Consider the following 12,914-nt stretch of genomic DNA (forward strand, 5'->3'; position numbering starts at 1 on the left):
TGTTTAGGTTGAAACGCTAACTCACCGTGTGCGCTCACGACAAAGCACCGTGAATCGCGGTGCAATGTCGGTGTACTTGCACGCGCTCAACACGGTGCTTTGCACAATTCAGCGCTTCATCACGGGCCTCTTAATATACATGTATAAGCAACACGGTAATCGGTAATGTTTGTGGGAACTATAGTAAAGGAATGAAGAGTCGAAGATCAAGCAGATAGCCTGTTTAGGCTAGGAATAAACGTCAAGCTCAGAAGCCTTAGCATAGGCTTGCCTGAGATCTGTTATCACAGAAAAAGGGCCCAGCTTAACTTGCTCAACTTAAGTTTCAGCCTAGGCTTATGCCCTACCTTTTAATCAGCACTTTGGAGATTAAGCTTGTGCCTAGGACCGAAGTTATGCTAGGCATAGCCTTGGAGGCTAGGCTTGACGTTTAACCATCTTAAGTAGGCCTAACTCCCCTTTTATCTCGGCATCATTGCAACAGGATTAACAAGTTAACTCTAGGCCAATTAATTAAAGTGCGTGGAAATTTATTTGCCAGCACAATTTTACTTTTCTGTCGCAAAACGATAAGGCACACCATATAGTAAGTCACCGTAGGCCCTCGTAGTACTAGTAGTAGTAGACCTATGCCTTGAGAAGTGAAGTTGAGTTGAAGTTGAGTCAAGCAGGCTGAAGTAAAGAATTTCATCATTAGATTTACATAGATGATTATGAAAAGTACAAAGCAACCAAAATCACACATTGTATTTTAATTCATTCTTTAACAGACATGGAGATGAAATAAACAATTCAAAGAAGGAACATACATGCAAAACAAAGGTGGACACTGAAAAGTGCAGTGCTTATAAAAGACATCTAAATACATGTATTAACATTTTTACAGCAAAAAAGTCATAAAGAAAGAAAAATTTTGTGAATCCCAATTCATTTAATTATGTATTTTTTGTTTTCATAATACTTAATAACATTCCCGGTTACAACAAACTTTCTGGTTTCTGCGACTTGTTATAACAGAGTAAAGGACAGGGGTTCTTTGCATGAGTTCGTTTCAACATTTTCAGAGATATAATTTCCTGAAAACACAATTGTTTTCTATCTCTCCTTTGTAATTCCAGTTCCTTCAGCGAAATGGACAGCCATCAAGTGATATTAGATAAGTTATGTAGACTCTGTGGGGGGCGATGTCTGTCATCAATGGGGCAAGAAGTGGTAAATGTGCCAAACTGTGTAGTGCGAGTGCCGAAAAGATCATGGCAACATTTCACATTGATGTCAGCAAAGACAAGTACATTCACCCCCGTTATATGTTTCATTCTTGTTATTGTTCACTGTTTGTTTCTGCGGTAAAAACTGCCCCTAACTGGCAAAGTCATCCCGGGCTTGGTGCCTGCCCTGTATATACAAAGTTTGTCCAACAGTCCAAGCCAGGAAGAAAGAAGACTAAGGTAGCATCTTGTGGTCGGCCACGAGCACCCCCCGCATACAGAGAACATTTCCTTAGCCTCCCCCCTCCCCCACAATCTCCAGGGATAGGATCCCCCAATTCGAGCCATTGTCAAGCACTGCCCCTGTGGAATGTAAACTGTGCACCATGTTGCTTGACAATGCCCTGGAGACTCCTTGCACGCACTTGTTCTGTCGTGAGTGCTTGGCAGTGCACTTTGAATCTTATGAATCACCCACAGTTCCTTGTCCCGACTGCCAAGCACCTGTACACTTCAAGTATGTCACCGCCCCCCATAGCTACTTTGCATCCTTATTTCTGAGCCTGGTGATGAAGTGTACAGCATGCAAGGAGAGCGTTACTGTGGGGGATGTCAGTTCACACATTTACCAAACACATAATAAATCTTCTGTTGCTATTAACCCATCTTCTCTTGTGTTTCATGATCATTCTTATGCGACGTCTTGCGAACCTCTGAGTGCAGTCTCCCGTCTTCTTCAGCGTCCCCTGACTGCCCCTGTGACCCCGTGATGGAAGAACTGGGAACCCACATCTTGAAGACCAAGCTGGCACAGTCACAGGATGGATTGACAACACAGTACAGAACCGGTGGCCTGGTAAGATTTAAAACTGCATATACACGCCTTTTAATACATATACATGTAGTTTAGTATAGTTTAAAGCATCTTTGTCATATCATTAAATAAATTTTACTTCTGTTATTAACAGCCTCTGACGACACTTTGTGTTCCCCAACCTCAGAAGAGCAGTGGGGCGGCATCCTCCAGCACCATCTGACAGCGTTCCAAGATTCTTGATACCACCAGAGGTCTTGTCAGCATGGATGACAAAGAAATGCAGCAAAAAGATGAGCTCAAGCTCTCTTCCCTGCGAGAAAATCTGCAGGGAATCTTGCAGGACCTGAAATTAAACACCATCAGGATCCCTGCCATGAAGATGTTTGCTGCAAAGTTTCACCTCGGAATCTCTTGGACACACATCAGGGAATTGAAGAAATGGTTGAAGGGCTAGAACATCTTAACTGAAGGTGAACAGGCCATGCGTCACCAACAACATGACGTAATAGCCGACAACCTGTTCGCTGAAAGCATTCCCTTTTCCTTCCCTGATGAAATCAACAGAGGAGTCACCATCAAGCAAGCCCCCGCGTTGGTGTGAAGCCCCTCGTGCCCAAGGTCACACAGCAACTGGATGAGTATGAGAAGTAAGAAAAATAGTTTCATTATACATTTGTGCTACACAAAGAAAGAATTAAAATAGACACCTGCACTTATATGCATTTATCTGTACACATCTTTATATTGCAGGCATCAACAGCTCACTTGGCACAAGGGCACCATCCCACACAACGAGGTTTGGGTGAAAGTCGGAGGTGACAAGGGAGGCGGGACCTTTAAACAAATGATTCAAGTCGGCAATGTTGAACGTCCCAACTCTCTTAGGCACACCGTTGTTGTCTGTGCTTTTGCAGCGGGGGACACGAGTGACAACCTGAAGACGGGACTTCAACGCTTCCGCCAACAAGTTGCTGCACTCCAGTCGAGCACTTGGAAGAGCCATAACATCAGGCTCTTCATGTTCGGGGATTATGAGTATCTCTGCCGAGTGTATGGGATCACCGGAGCTGGCGGTAAATAACGCTTTTTGTTTCAATTCTGACTTTAAGTCAGAATTCTGACTTTAAGTCAGAATTGAAACAAAAATTCTTGTGACTAATTTTCAACTGCATGAAATTCCTGAAAACTTACAGTATTTTTAAATTCCCTAAAACAGGCCGTCACTGTTGCCTGTACTGTAGCATCAACAAGGACTACATACGGCTGCCCCGTGGAGAAAGACCACCATCCCAGCAGAGAACTCTGCAGTCCCTGAACCAAGACCTCCACAGATTCAAGGCAGCTGGTTCCAATATCTCCAAGGCCAAACACTTCAACAACGTGATTGACGAGCCAATGGTTGCCATCCCATTGACACAGGTATTAATTTTATTTCATAATATTTGGTTTGTAGTTGATTGATGTTTTTTTAATGAGCGTGTAAAATTTAATTTACCTTTTGCACTTGATTTCTATGACAACAGGTCTGCCCACCCGGGCTTCACATTAGTCTCGGGTTATACCTCAAGCATTTCAACAGCTTTAAAGGGGCATGCCACGACCTTGATATGCAAGCGGCAGCTGTGCTAACCGAGAAAGACCAAGACGATCATGATGCTCCGGCTCTTGGCTCTGGCTACCAAAAGCTCATCTCCGTGTTGAAGGTGGCCCGGAAGTTAGAACAGCAGGCAGAGGCCTTGGATGAGGAGTTCAAGCTAATGGAAGACCAACTGACCGACACCATCTTGACATCTGAGGAGGGAAGTGCAAACATGCAGGATTACATCACTGCAACGACTGGATTGATGCAGCAACGAGAACAACTGGTAACAAGAACTCAAATTTATCAGTTATTCCCGACTAAAATTAAGTGAAAACGATAAATAAATTAATGAGTAAATAAATTTTTTCAATGCAGTTGGCGGAGGCTGCAACCCTAAGGAAGAAGGCCGCGCTGAAGCCAGGGCAAGGTCCTCTAGCTGGTCAACTTGACATCACACTCCAGGAATTCCGGGTGCAGCGCTAGGCCTACCATGGGAAGAGCTTTGTTGGGAATCATGTACATAAATGCTGCAAGGTTTGTGTATTGAATTTTTTGTGATACAAAGAAACATAAATCCCATAAATGGAGTTCATTATACCTAATGAACATGTGTATTACCTTGTATTTAAACTGCAGGAAGAGAACATCAAGCGACTGACGGAGGCCATCATCAACAAGACCCAACAAGTATGCCCTTCCCTGGTGCCTGAGGCAAGAACGATCGCTGCCAAGTACGCCAAACTTTTCCACCTGTTTGGCACTTGTCACCGGAAGTATAACACCTCCTCAATCCTGGATGACCAAGCTGTAGATGCACTAGACCAGGACAGCAAGAACTACCTGGAATTCTTCCGGGCCGCGTTTCCCACTGAAACTGTTCCGCCGAAGATGCATCTAATTGAGGACCATGTCATCCCCTGGATCAGGCAGTGGTACTTCGGCCTAGGGTTCCACGGCAAGCAAGGAGGGGAGTCGGTCCACGCCCATCTTAACTCCCTGCGTTGTGACGTCCGAGGACTGCGAGATGACGAGGACATTCTCCAGTCTGTCATCCGGACGCACTGGATTCTCACCAGCCCGGCTCACGCACCATCATCTTTGTTTGAATAAAGAACTCTAGTGAATAATTTGAACTGTGAAAGAACTCTAGGCTGTTCCTGCCCCAACATTCTTATTTTTGTACGGAACTCTAGGAAATCTGTGGACTCTGATGAACTCATTTGGTGCTTTCTGTGTAAAATTTAATGTTGAGTGCCATCACTCAATTCTGCATGATCGGCTTTCGTTGATGTATGATCTACTGATAATTTCAACTTCTGATGATTGCCGTCGTAATTTATAATTTATGGTTGCAAAAAATCACTCTTACATTGGAAGATTAAGCGTTGATTTCACCAACAACGCAATGCAATCACACGATCCTGTTGAATGACTGATTGCACTCAACATAAATTCTTCAGGTAAGTAACAGGTTTGTGTGTATGCATAACAAGTGTTGTTTTCACAAATGTACAGTGTAAATAAAATGTGCAGGTGTACAGTGTAAATAAGTTATGAAGTTGAAATGTCACAGTTTCATGTGAGTTTCATGCTGAGAGACTGAACAATGTTCATGTATGTTTGCATCTCACATATAAAGCGGCTTCTACTTTCTGCCTCTTTATTTGTGGTATGCAAATGCATTACATTGTTCAGTATCCTGAAGTTTATTGTTTTCTAGTTGAATGTAATTTTTTTTTAAAAAGGTGAGTATCAAATTTATGTTGTGTATTCTGCAAAGATTTCTGTATTGTTTTAATAATGCTGCAATTTTAGATTTCTTCAATTCCCTGATGTGTGTCCAAGAGATTCCGAGGTGAAACTTTGCAGCAAACATCTTCATGGCAGGGATCCTGATGGTGTTTAATTTCAGGTCCTGCAAGATTCCCTGCAGGCTCTTGGCTCTGGCTACCAAAAGCTCATCTCCGTGTTGAAGGTGGCCCGGAAGTTAGAACAGCAGGCAGAGGCCTTGGATGAGGAGTTCAAGCTAATGGAAGACCAACTGACCGACACCATCTTGACATCTGAGGAGGGAAGTGCAAACATGCAGGATTACATCACTGCAACGACTGGATTGATGCAGCAACGAGAACAACTGGTAACAAGAACTCAAATTTATCAGTTATTCCCGACTAAAATTAAGTGAAAACGATAAATAAATTAATGAGTAAATAAATTTTTTCAATGCAGTTGGCGGAGGCTGCAACCCTAAGGAAGAAGGCCGCGCTGAAGCCAGGGCAAGGTCCTCTAGCTGGTCAACTTGACATCACACTCCAGGAATTCCGGGTGCAGCGCTAGGCCTACCATGGGAAGAGCTTTGTTGGGAATCATGTACATAAATGCTGCAAGGTTTGTGTATTGAATTTTTTGTGATACAAAGAAACATAAATCCCATAAATGGAGTTCATTATACCTAATGAACATGTGTATTACCTTGTATTTAAACTGCAGGAAGAGAACATCAAGCGACTGACGGAGGCCATCATCAACAAGACCCAACAAGTATGCCCTTCCCTGGTGCCTGAGGCAAGAACGATCGCTGCCAAGTACGCCAAACTTTTCCACCTGTTTGGCACTTGTCACCGGAAGTATAACACCTCCTCAATCCTGGATGACCAAGCTGTAGATGCACTAGACCAGGACAGCAAGAACTACCTGGAATTCTTCCGGGCCGCGTTTCCCACTGAAACTGTTCCGCCGAAGATGCATCTAATTGAGGACCATGTCATCCCCTGGATCAGGCAGTGGCACTTCGGCCTAGGGTTCCACGGCAAGCAAGGAGGGGAGTCGGTCCACGCCCATCTTAACTCCCTGCGTTGTGACGTCCGAGGACTGCGAGATGACGAGGACATTCTCCAGTCTGTCATCCGGACGCACTGGATTCTCACCAGCCCGGCTCACGCACCATCATCTTTGTTTGAATAAAGAACTCTAGTGAATAATTTGAACTGTGAAAGAACTCTAGGCTGTTCCTGCCCCAACATTCTTATTTTTGTACGGAACTCTAGGAAATCTGTGGACTCTGATGAACTCATTTGGTGCTTTCTGTGTAAAATTTAATGTTGAGTGCCATCACTCAATTCTGCATGATCGGCTTTCGTTGATGTATGATCTACTGATAATTTCAACTTCTGATGATTGCCGTCGTAATTTATAATTTATGGTTGCAAAAAATCACTCTTACATTGGAAGATTAAGCGTTGATTTCACCAACAACGCAATGCAATCACACGATCCTGTTGAATGACTGATTGCACTCAACATAAATTCTTCAGGTAAGTAACAGGTTTGTGTGTATGCATAACAAGTGTTGTTTTCACAAATGTACAGTGTAAATAAAATGTGCAGGTGTACAGTGTAAATAAGTTATGAAGTTGAAATGTCACAGTTTCATGTGAGTTTCATGCTGAGAGACTGAACAATGTTCATGTATGTTTGCATCTCACATATAAAGCGGCTTCTACTTTCTGCCTCTTTATTTGTGGTATGCAAATGCATTACATTGTTCAGTATCCTGAAGTTTATTGTTTTCTAGTTGAATGTAATTTTTTTTTAAAAAGGTGAGTATCAAATTTATGTTGTGTATTCTGCAAAGATTTCTGTATTGTTTTAATAATGCTGCAATTTTAGATTTCAAGCACGGGCACTGTTTATTCAAAAAAGTTTAACCTAATGAATAAATTTATCGTGTTTAAACTAATTTTATGTAATCAAAAAAGTACATTCTTTTGACATTATTTCGTAAAGTAAATTGCATTATTATTCATATGATAAACTTTAAACAGAATATCACTACATGTATTAACAGCTCAAATTCCTTATAACTGTATAACAGTAGTTAAAATTAAGAGATTTGAAAGTCTTACTCATTTAGAATTGTATAGCGAAAATACAAAGAGGGACTAGGAAGTAGGACTTTTAAATGAGATTCCTGCACATCACCTTTATGTAATTTTTCTGCGAATAGCATCCTTTATACCTTTTAAATGTATAACAGAAATATTTCAAAAGTTTAATCTTGTGCTGAAAAAAATTAGTTGAGTTGAAAACTCTTAAAATATCTACATGTATTTCACATTTGTAGTACATTATGTAGTCAGTAGTGGATAAATTAAACATGATTTAAGGGATTGTTAATTATTCTAATGCTAGTAATAGTATGCTATGTATGAATAGGTTTTACCCTGGTATTTCGAATTAGTCTTAAGTAGTGTAGCGGCTATATCAGGTTAAGTTTAAATTACCTATTAGGCCACTTTCCACCTGTAGTTTCAAAGAACATTTAGGTCTACCCCCATCACAAAGTTGACAAAATTTCATTTGCAGTGTTTTATGAACAGTCGTGCATTTATCAGTGTATGATGTGGGAGCGGCACTGTGGGTTGAGTAGTTGGTTTCTCTTAACTACTAGAGGCTAATTTCATGATATTTAGTCTCATGACTTCACAAGGCCAAGAGTAAATGGTATCGTCTTGAACAGCCAATTTTCCATATGATTTTCAGTTTTGCAATCAAGACGACACAAACAAAACCCTAACATGTGCATTTATTTTCTTTTCACAGGTTGTTTGCATGTTGTTTCCTTACTTAACTGCAATAAAATATGAAAATTGGGAAAAGGTTATTCTCTTTAGTCATGTAATAGTCTGCAGCAGGGTGTACATGGTAGAGAAACACAAAAAATGTCAAGAGTTAACATGCCTTTAAGTGATGATTGTACATCACTATCAGGAAGAGTTCCACAAACGGACACCAGTAATTATTTCCTACAGTGTCCTATTAGCCATCAGAAAGCAAAAATGAGTCCAGAAAATTTCAATTTAGGAGGGGAAAAAACCAAATTTTTTACGAAGAAAACACTTAGAATTTTCAGACTTGTTTCATACAATGATACATGTCATGTGTGCAGTGTGTCAAGTGGCGTCCGTATACTCTTTCCCATAGTCTTGTCTTTTCCTTCCTTTAGGGTTACACAAACAATAAACTGTATCCAAAACCGTTTAACCCTTTTCGTGAAAAACAAAACACTGTTACGGACGCAGTTTCGTCATGCATGTTTGTCATGTCCGTTCAAAAGGATTATGATGGGAACACACTGTCTTAACATTCCCATGACATGCCTGAACACGATGTAAGCCTTGACAGTATGAATTTTTTATCGTATATTACGATCGAAGAGATCAACAAAATGACTTTTTCTATGCGTCTGAGAGAGTATGCCTCCACAGGCGTACTGCAAGTTCAAAGCTATTTACGAAAAAAGGGCTAAATCGGGCAATATTCAAGGTTACCTTTTTCACGCAGAAAAAAATCTTAGCTCAGTCGCTATCATGACCACACGAAATGCCATGACATGCAGTTCATTAAAACAAGTATTTTATGCCTGGGAAAAATGCTGTTTTTAAAATATATGTGAAGGAAGTCATACCAAAGACAAAAATGTGATATTCCTGTTAAAACTAACACCAAACTTTGACATTTCGTAACTTTTAATCAAAACTATCTAGAAAGTTACTTTTTTCAGCAAATTCTTTTTTTCATGAATAATGCATCATTAGGGTATGGAAATCTTTTCATGAATACTACGAAATGGCTATTTTATTGGTGGATACGACAACGGATGACTCATCAAGATCAAAATTGCATATTCATAAGCAAATAATGACCGCGTCATCAATGAAATTTGACATGCACGCGCAAACTCAGTCGCGTCGCCATTGGAACGTGCATGAAAGGGACTGGTTGAATATTTTTCAGCAGGCTGTTTTGTGCCGAGTGGGAAATTTAAAGGAAAGGTCAAGTGCACGGCAACTGCTCTGAATGCTATACGAAGTCCACGTAGACCCCAACATACATGTACAATACATGTACGGTACGTCCACGTCGGCGCAGCCGCATGGACCACGCAGCCCGAAAATTCTCAGGATGTATTACTTTTTATTAATAACTCACAACCCACGCGTGTGACTGCTAGAAACGTTCGCCTTGCGTGTGTATATGTACAGTGCGTGTATGCGAACAGCTACAACCACAACATGGTCATGTGCATTATACATATATAACCCTGACTTGGACCGCCATCTTTCATAAGCTTTTCGTGCTTGGATTCACGAGTCAATATGAGCGAAGTGACATAGATATTTCTTCCCAACAAACATCTGTTTTTATCTCTAAGGATTTATCGAATGTTACTCCGCTAAAAAATAAACGAAATGAATATAACAAACAATTAATAAACCAGTGGGAACTGGGAAAGACCGTCGTTTCGTTCACTCAAATGTTTGCTCAAAGCTGCACTTGGCTTCTTGCGTTTACTCCAAACTTGTTGAAGGCCTCAAGCATTTATTTTCAATCTGTCCTCCGCTGAATATATAACTCAGTGAACGGGCTGTCGGCCTACATCATGTTCAATTGTGCTTCTTTGCTCTTCTCCCAAAATGAGACAAATTATTTTTCTTGGGGTACTGAAAGAAGTATTATTAGTTTTTTTCTGCCTTCCTGTATGAGTGTCCTTTGACAGAAATATCGAGGCCAAAGATGACGAACGTCAGGCCAAACAGTCCCTGACTTAACTAGCGTTGACTTTGCGCGGCCGACCCATTATTATATACGGGGTAGAGCAATTGTCGAGAAGCCTCACGGTTTACCCGAGCTCTACATGGCAAGCATTAGTGCAGGGTTTGGCATCACACTCTCCAACAAATACATGTTCACGTATGTGCAGTATGTCTGTAGTACATGTACACAAAAGGTTGCCGCGGACGTCATGTGGCAGTGAGCTGGTCCGTTACGCTAGCCAGTGCCCCTAACCCCAACCCAATACAGTGGGTGCTTTAAACCCTAAAAAATAAAACAGCCGTCTTTAGAGGAAAATATATTGGGTCATCAAAGAATTTGGCTATATATGCCTTGTACAAGATGTTTAAAACTATAAGAACTAGTGACAATGTCACAAAAATGTTGAGAGAAAAGTTTGTTGGACTGTCACTCATGCCCATGCTTGAAAGACCAAGTGAAAACAACTGTTGTGTCGGCTGCATCATAGACCGCAAGGAGGAAAAAAAACTCTCTCCTCGAGGTCTGTGGCCGGTTGGACCATGGTGGCATCTACGCATGGTGCCCTTAACAAGCCTTAATTAATGCACTGGCCTGTTCTGTTGATGGGTTGTCTTTTTCGTTTCGGTCATTCAAAGAATTTTCTTACAGGTCGTTGGATTTGAAATTGGGCGCTAAGTAGTACGGCTGGACCTTCAATTTTGGCACTCAAACAAGGAACTTACATATTTCCAGTATTATACGTATTTGAGGAATTAATCATTTTCTAGTGCACTTTATCTTTGCAGCTGATCTGCGACGTCCATGAAGTGATCAACTATTTCTTTTAACCATTTCATATTGTTCTCGTTAGGTTAAACGAAGGTGAAAATCTTTCTCTTTTGCTCTTTTTGTCGAATTCACTTCTTTCTTTGTGGTTTGGTTTGATCATTGAACTCGTATGTAGCTCGTTAATCAAACTGTAACTTTTCACGTGGTCATTCTTTCTCCAGTTTTGCATCTCCAATAACATGTTTTCAAAAGTTTTCCTTTTCATTAGCTGTTTCGGCAATTTTGCCGAAACAGTATTGTTTTTAGCTCCACTTTGTACACAGATTGCACACAGTTTTTGGACTGTCCTATATCAGGCTATAGGGGCGCTATTGCAGAATTACGGTCACACCTGCCTGGGCTTTCAATTTTCAACGAACTGTCCCATATTGAACCATGGATGGCGTTGTTGCACAACATAGGGTTTGTGCACACATTGTTCCGCATAATGCGTGAGCAGTCCTCAACTTCGACCGTGAATTACTACCAGGACGAAAAAGAAATCAGACTAAATTTTCCCTTCCGTTCGATCGCAAATATACCCAAGTGTCCAAATATTAAATAATATTTCATAAGTTTGTCCCAGTTTAGACGAAAATCACGTGACATGAAATTAAAGGAGCAGTTTTCCTGCACACCTGTTTCTAGCCCATTGACTTTGTACACGTTTATGAGCGACAATTGCGAGATTTATTGCAAAGGGATGAAGTCATATTGACGTCATTGCCTTATTTTATATTCATTTGTCAATATTTCATTTTTCCCCATAGGATTTGTACACGTTTTTCTACATAACACAACTGAACAAGTAGTCTTTAACTTTGACGCAAGATTACTATCAGAACGAAAGTGAAATCGGGTACTTTACGCCCTGTTATTTTATTTGAAATGTGTCTAAGAGTCCGAATATGAAGTAATATTTCATAAAAATTGTTCAGTTTAAGAGCAAATCACGTCACATGAACTTAAAGGAGCAGTGTTTCTGCAAAAAAGTTTATAGCCCATTGACTTTTTACACGTTTTTCAGCGACAATTTCGGTAACTTTGCAGTGTTTGATCGTTCCCAACGTAAAAGCCAACAAAGACCCTGATGCAAGATTTAATTGCAAAGGGATGACGTCTTGATGACATCATCACCTTATCTTATATTAATTTTTGAATATTTAATTTTTACCCATAGGTTTTGTACACGTTGTTTTACTGAACACAAGTGAACAGGGAGTCTTTAACTTCGGCGCAAGATTACTATAAGAACGAAGTAGAAACTGGGTTCTTTACTCCGTGTTATTTTATTTGAATTATGCCTAAGAGTCTGAATGTGAAGTAATATTTCATAGAAATTGTTCCGGTTAAGCGCAAATCACGTGACACAAACTTAAAGGAGCAGTGTTTCTCCAAATGAGGTTTTTTGCCCATTAACTTTGTACACGTGTAGCCCACACAATCCAAACAACCAGGACAAGTATTTCTCAGATTAAACTTCACACTTTAATTCAACCTTGATTTCCTCTGGCAACAGTAAATCACTTATAATTATGCAGATTTGGAATTAACACTTGTAAATGTATAACAATACAAAGCAAAGGTCAAACAGTAGTAAAACCGATGACAATGATAACAATGACAACAAGATAACAATGAGCGCTCGATACACACACACAAGATATAGAATATGTAGATCTACACAGTTTTCACCAAGATCTTGGATTTCAACCACAAATGGTCAGTTCTCTTAAATTCAAAAGGATCCTGGCTGGTCCAACACCAGCACTGCAACTGTTCAGTTCCCTGATCAGGTAGGGCCAGTATGCAGAGCACAGATGTCTGAAGCCTACGTTCAGAGTTGAAGATGCAATAGACGTCTTTGGAGGAAGAAGTCCACACTGGGCTGATCACGGAACTC

At 40.7% G+C, this 12,914-nt stretch overlaps 1 long non-coding RNA gene and 1 pseudogene across 2 annotated transcripts; one reads left to right on the plus strand and one right to left on the minus strand.

Moving 5' to 3' along the window:
- Positions 1-513: 513 nt before the first annotated feature.
- On the minus strand, positions 514-9,146 carry LOC110990641 (uncharacterized). Its single transcript, XR_002599902.2, has 5 exons — positions 8,938-9,146; positions 6,080-6,557; positions 4,226-5,670; positions 3,521-3,816; positions 514-2,655 (listed from the first exon to the last, which is right to left on the minus strand). It is a non-coding gene; the product is annotated as an uncharacterized LOC110990641 (long non-coding RNA).
- LOC147797805 (uncharacterized) lies at positions 1,132-8,270 on the plus strand (annotated as a pseudogene). The gene is made up of 7 exons (XR_015427016.1): positions 1,132-2,064; positions 2,177-2,672; positions 2,776-3,098; positions 3,242-3,444; positions 3,549-3,890; positions 3,983-4,141; positions 6,098-8,270. The product of XR_015427016.1 is annotated as an uncharacterized LOC147797805 (transcript).
- Positions 9,147-12,914: the final 3,768 nt, after the last annotated feature.

Source organism: Acanthaster planci, linkage group LG10, assembly GCF_054643075.1.
Source record: "Acanthaster planci isolate LZ-2023a linkage group LG10, COTS_SCS, whole genome shotgun sequence".
In the NCBI taxonomy this organism is placed as follows: domain Eukaryota; kingdom Metazoa; phylum Echinodermata; class Asteroidea; order Valvatida; family Acanthasteridae; genus Acanthaster; species Acanthaster planci.